Raw genomic sequence first — 6,000 nt, 5'->3', positions numbered from 1 at the left:
CCCAGGCTTATCATATAGATCCATTGTTGCGCCTTTAGCAATAATTTTAGGATATTAGGCCATACCCCTATACTCTGATTGAATCCCCACCCTCCAAATGGAAACCCAGCCTCCAACTGCTGTGCCCTCATATCCTGCCACACTGTTATCCTTAATGTAGACCCAATTGACTAATTGATTTTGGTCAAAGACAACCACATTCCCTCTCACACACCTTATGCACGCATCATTCCCATTTCAGCATTGATTGGAATACCCACCCACACAGTCAATCACTGTCACCTGTCACCTTGCTGAAAGTTTGTGTACACACAATGCCATTCACTCATTGATGACTTCTTACAAAAGAAAACAAGGCTTTATACACTTGTACAATTAAATGCAGGTCAAATAAACACACATTCCTTATGTACTTTTGTATATTCTAATGTAGAAAATACCTGGCATGGTGCTTGCGCACCCAAGAGCTCAGTACGTGGCATTTATGTGTGTGCATATATATTTACACACACACACACGCACGCACACACACACATGCACGCGCGCACACACACACACATATATGTGTGTGTGGAGATATATATATATGTATATATAAAACACCAAGACAGGTTCAAGGAATGGATATTTAGAGGGTCAGCATATATGGAGAGAATACAGGATTTAGAAAAGGCCACCTAGGTTCAAATGCCAACTTGATCTCTTATTAACTTATTGGTTGTACTACAAACCAAACAAACCCTTTTTTGTAGCACTAAAATTAAGAAATTTAAAAAATACCTTCAAGAATCAATACACCAAAATATTAGCTATTTATTGCCTAAAACCTCCTTATCCCATATAATTTCTAGTTGAAGTCAAAATGAAATAGAACAGTAACAGAAAAGTAGCTGTGACGGGATAAACATCCAACTGTAATAAAAGAGTCAAAAATAATGGTTTAAATTCAGAATATGAACTCCAAGTCTTTCTTCTGGCTTAAGCTACACTACTCCCCTACAAAAACCTTCCATGCCAGTCATAGTGGCATCTTCACTGGCATGTTAACACACCTCCACTTCCACGTTCTTTTCTGATGCCTTTCCTCCCGCTACGCATGTCCTCTCTCCTCCTCTTTACCTATCCAAATCCTACATTTCCAACTAAGTTCGGTTTCAGATATATCTCTCTGGTTAGTGCTTCTCTGAACACCACAGTCCCAGTGATCTTGACCTTCTTTTCACTTATTCAATCACAATGTTTAGTTTTTTATATGAATGTTTATTATGACTTATTTTCTCAACTAGATTTAGAGCTAAACAAAAGCTGTACCAAGTTTTATATGTATTATTTTTGCATCTTATCCCTCACCTCCCAGGTAAATTTGTGTGCGCACACACATGCACATACACACACAAATGTACATGCATATACACACATACATGCACACAAAGACACACATTTACATAGCTGATTTTTTTAGTAATTTTTTCTTTGTGTATAGTGGTACTCAACGATTATTTGTTTCCCATTTGATTATGATTCTTGTACAAACTGTTCTGAACTGTCTGGCACGTTCCACTATACATTGCTGGGAATGCCTCTGTCCAATTATACCCCAGGTCTTGGAATCTATTCTAGTCCACGTGAAGACTTAATGAACTTTAGTAAGTAATGAATTTGTATTTGAAATTATTACTTTGGTTTTGGTATCCAGAATACTGTGATTTTTGTGAAAATGTTTCTGCTTTTCAAGAACACAAGTTTGAAAAGAAAAAAAGTTTCCGCCTGTATCCAAGATTTGAACTTCCATAATTTCACTGTGATTGAAACCCTACTCCAGCATCCTATTTCCCTCATTTACTCCAAAGAAAAAACTATACCTAGCTCCCAGAAATTCTCTTCAAAAACTGAAGGCCTGCTCCTGAAGACAGAACCCAAGCTTGAGGCAATAATATCTGCTCACAAATTACTCTTCATCCACTGCCCTCAAATTCCTTAACCTTTAATCCAGCTTCTAGCAGAGCAATGGTGGAGTGACTCCTAGTCTTCCTGGATGTTAACTATAAGTTTCTCATGCTCCACTCCATTTTTCTTATTTTGCTCTTGCTGAACCTCTCCCTCAAACTCTGAACTCCCACTTCCATATCCCAAACAATATTTTTACTCTTGCTTTTAAGACCTGGTAATCTTTCTGACTTCCTCAGCACTCATACACCCATCATTCTGCATTCTCAGTCTCAGACAATGACACTCAACATCCCGTAAAGTAGTACCAGGTGCCCCTGTACTTCCAATAGGAGGGACAAGATTCAGAAATCATCTATCACTGTGCTTTTTGGACACCATAATTTACTTGTCTGCCTGTTTTTTCTGCCATTAGTAGCTGCATTCAGCTTCAAGTACTTGCCCCAAATTTTCATATCCAGGTTCTGCCCATTGAGCTCCGATAATTTCAGCCTTGGGGTATATCATGGACTAGATCTGTGGCAGCCATATTGACTTGAGCTGTTTTATTTACTGAACAAGAGAATAGTCTGTAGGCATCAGTTAATAATGTCTTGTTGTTGTTGTTGTTGTTGTTGTTTTTGCTTTGCTAAATTTTCTGGTGGGCACATAGACAAAAAGGCCAATGAATTGCTCAGATTTGCCTTAATGCTTGGTGCCACTCAGACAGTGCCTGTCAACTCAGTGAACAGGAAAAAAAAAACTGCTTAGAGTTTTTAATGCAAAGCAACAGGGTCATGAGTTTGCCATGGGGGTTATGAAAAGGAAAACAAAAAATAATTAGCCAACAGGAAGAATAAATACAAGATGGCTCCACAGTGGCAACAGCTTTCATTCTTCCACCGAGCCTTGTCTAATTCCCATTTCTCAAGGTTACCATGAGCTAGCCAAAGGGTCTTCTTGCTCACAAACCTAGACACAGAGATGACAATAATGCTAATTCTGTGTGTGCCAAACCACTCTCATATCTCACAACACAGGGAAATTACAAGTCATTATTAAAACCAAAGCACAAGTGACTCAGTAAAAGAAATTCATTGCTAGGCTGGATGCAGTGGCTCACACCTGTAAACCTAGCACTTTGGGAGGCTGATGCAGGTGGATCACCTGAGATCAAGAGTTTGAGACCAGCCTGGCCAACATAGTGAAACTTCATCTGTACTAAAAATACGAAAATTAGGCAGGTATGGTGGCACCTCGTCTCTACTAAAAATACAAAAATTAGCTGGTTGTGGTGGCAGGTGCCTGTAATCCCAGTTACTCAGGAGGCTGAGGCAAGACAATTGCTTGAACCCAGGAGTTGGAGGTTGCACTGAGCTGGTATCACACCATTGCACTCCAGCCTGGAAAATAGAGAGAAACTCCATCTCGAAATGAATGAATGAATGAATGAATGAATCCGTTGCTGCAGGCCTAGAAAGCTTCATGCTTAATATTTTATTATACAGCTCAAATAATAGCAGGCTTTGATGACCATTAAACTGAGTTTCTCCTGACCTCAGGTGATCCACCCACCTCAGCCTCCCAAAATGTTGGGATTATAGGTGTGAGCCACCACTTCAAGCCTTCACAGAGATTTTTAAAATCCTTATAAACTATTATAAGCACCTCTAAGCACACAAACTAGAAAATCTAGAAGAAATTGATAAATTCCTTGAAACATACAACCTCCCAAGATTGAACTAGGAAAAATATGGGAACCCTGAGCAGATTAATAGTGAATTCTGAAATTAAATGAGTAATAAAAAGCCTACCAACCGAAAAAAGTTCAGGACTGAACAGATGCACAGCTGAATTCTAGCAGATGTAAAAAAAAGAGCTAGTACCAATTCTACTGAAACTATTCCAAAAAATTGTGGCAGAGGGACTCCTGCCTAACTCATTCTATGAAGCTGGCATCATTCTGATACCAAAACCTTGCAAAGACACAACAAAAAAGAAAACTTCAGGTCAATATCCTTAACAAAGATACATGCTAAAAATCCTCAACAAAATACTAGCAAATCAAATCCAGCAACATATCAAAAACCCACCATGATCAAGTAAGCTTTAGCCCTGGGATGCAAGGTTGGTTCAACATATGCAAATCAATACATGTGATTCATCACATAAACAGAACTAAAGACAAAAACCACATGATTATCTCAATAGACAAAGAACAGGCTTTCAATAAAATCCAATATCCCTTCATGGTAAAAACCTTCAAAAATTAGGTTTCAAAGGAATATACTTCAAAATAATAGGAGTCATCTATGAAAAACCTACAACCAATGTCATATTGAGCAGGCAAAAGCTAAAAGCAGTTCCCTTGAAAACCAGAACAAGACAAGGATACCTCCTCTCACCACTCCCATTCAGTATAATACTGGAAGTTCTAGCAAGAATAATCAGGCAAGAAAAAGAAATTTAAAAATTCAAATAGGAAGAGAGGAATTCAAATTATCTCTATTTACAAATGATATGATTTTATACTTAGTAAACTCCACATTGTCTGCCCAAAAGCTTCTAGATCTGATAAACAACTTCAACAAAGTTGGAAGATATAAAAGCAATGTACAAAAATCAGTAGTATTTTTACACACCAATAATGTTCAAGCTTAGAGCAAAATAAAGAATACAATCTTATTCATATTAGTCACAAAAGAAAAAAAAATACCTAGAAATACAACTAACCAGGGAGATGAAAGATCTTTACAATAAGAATTACAAAACACTGCTGAAAGAAATCAGAGATAACACAAACAAATGGAAAAACATTTCATGCTCATGGATAGAAGAAGCAATATTGATAATATGGTCATAATGTTTAAGGCAACTTACAGATCCAATGCTATTTTTGTAACACTAACCAATGTTATTTTTCACAGCATTAGAAAAAAACTCTTCTAAAATATATACAGAACGTAGAAAGAGTTTAAATACTCAAAACAATCCTTAGCAGGAAAGAAAAGCCAGAAGCATTACACTATCCAACTTCAAACTATACTACATGGCTCTGTTCTTATCAGTTTAATATCTGATACGTCCTCTATCCGAGGACAATATATTAAATGGATTTTTGGAGCAGGGAGTTGGAATAGGAGCTTGCTCCGTCCACTCCACGCATCGACCTGGTATTGCAGTATACTACATGGCTATAGTAACCAAAACATCATGGTACTGGTACAAAAACAAACACATAGGCCAATGGAATAAGTCAGCACAGAAGTAAAGCTGCAGGCCTACAACCATCTGATCTTTAACAAAGTTGACAAAAACAAACAATGGGGGAAGGATTCCCTATTCAATAAATAATCCTGGAATAAGATATGCAGAAAATTAAAACTGGACCCCTTTATTTCACTATGTAAAAAAATCAACTCAAGATAGATTAAAGACTCAAATGTAAAACTTAAATCTATAAAAACCCTTGAAGAAAACATAGGAGATACCATTCTGGACATAGAACTGGCAAAGATTTCATAACAAAGACTCCAAAAGTGATTGCAACAAAAACAAAAATTTACAAGTGAGACCTAATTAAACTTACGCATGGCATAAGAAACTATTATTTTGGTTTCTCCTCAGAGTGAATAAATCTGTTGCCTTTTATTAAAGATTTCCATGAACAGGCATAGATGGAGTTAGTTAGCAAATTTTTTTGAAGTCTTACTTGAGCAGGGCCAAGTAAATAAAAATTTTAAAAAAAAACTATTAACAGAGTAAACAGACTATGTAAAGAATGGGAGAAAATATTCCCAAACTATGCATCTGACAGAGGTCTCTTATCTAGAATCTACAAGGAACTTAAACAAATCAACAACAACAAAAAATAAATAAATAAATTAATTAATTAAATTAAAAAAATAAAAAGTGGGCAAAGAACATGAGCACGAACACACACTTCTCAAAAGAAATATAAGCACAGCCAACCAGACATATGAAAAATGTTTAACATCAGCAATAATTAGAGAAATGCAAATCAAAACCACAATGAGATAACTTCTTACACCAACCAGAATGACTATTATTAAA

At 36.6% G+C, this 6,000-nt stretch overlaps 1 non-coding gene and 1 pseudogene across 1 annotated transcript; both read left to right on the top strand.

Annotated features, from left to right (window-relative positions):
- Positions 1-4,955: 4,955 nt before the first annotated feature.
- LOC120360286 (U2 spliceosomal RNA) lies at positions 4,956-5,134 on the top strand (annotated as a pseudogene).
- Positions 5,135-5,533: 399 nt separating this feature from the next.
- On the top strand, positions 5,534-5,650 carry LOC120360309 (U5 spliceosomal RNA). The gene has a single exon (XR_005576862.1). It is a non-coding gene; the product is annotated as a U5 spliceosomal RNA (small nuclear RNA).
- The last annotated feature ends 350 nt before the right edge of the window (positions 5,651-6,000 follow it).

The sequence above is a fragment of the Saimiri boliviensis genome, chromosome 19, assembly GCF_048565385.1.
Source record: "Saimiri boliviensis isolate mSaiBol1 chromosome 19, mSaiBol1.pri, whole genome shotgun sequence".
Lineage (NCBI taxonomy): Eukaryota > Metazoa > Chordata > Mammalia > Primates > Cebidae > Saimiri > Saimiri boliviensis.
Note: the sequence above shows the minus strand (reverse complement) of the source record. Positions and strands in the feature narration are given on the sequence as shown.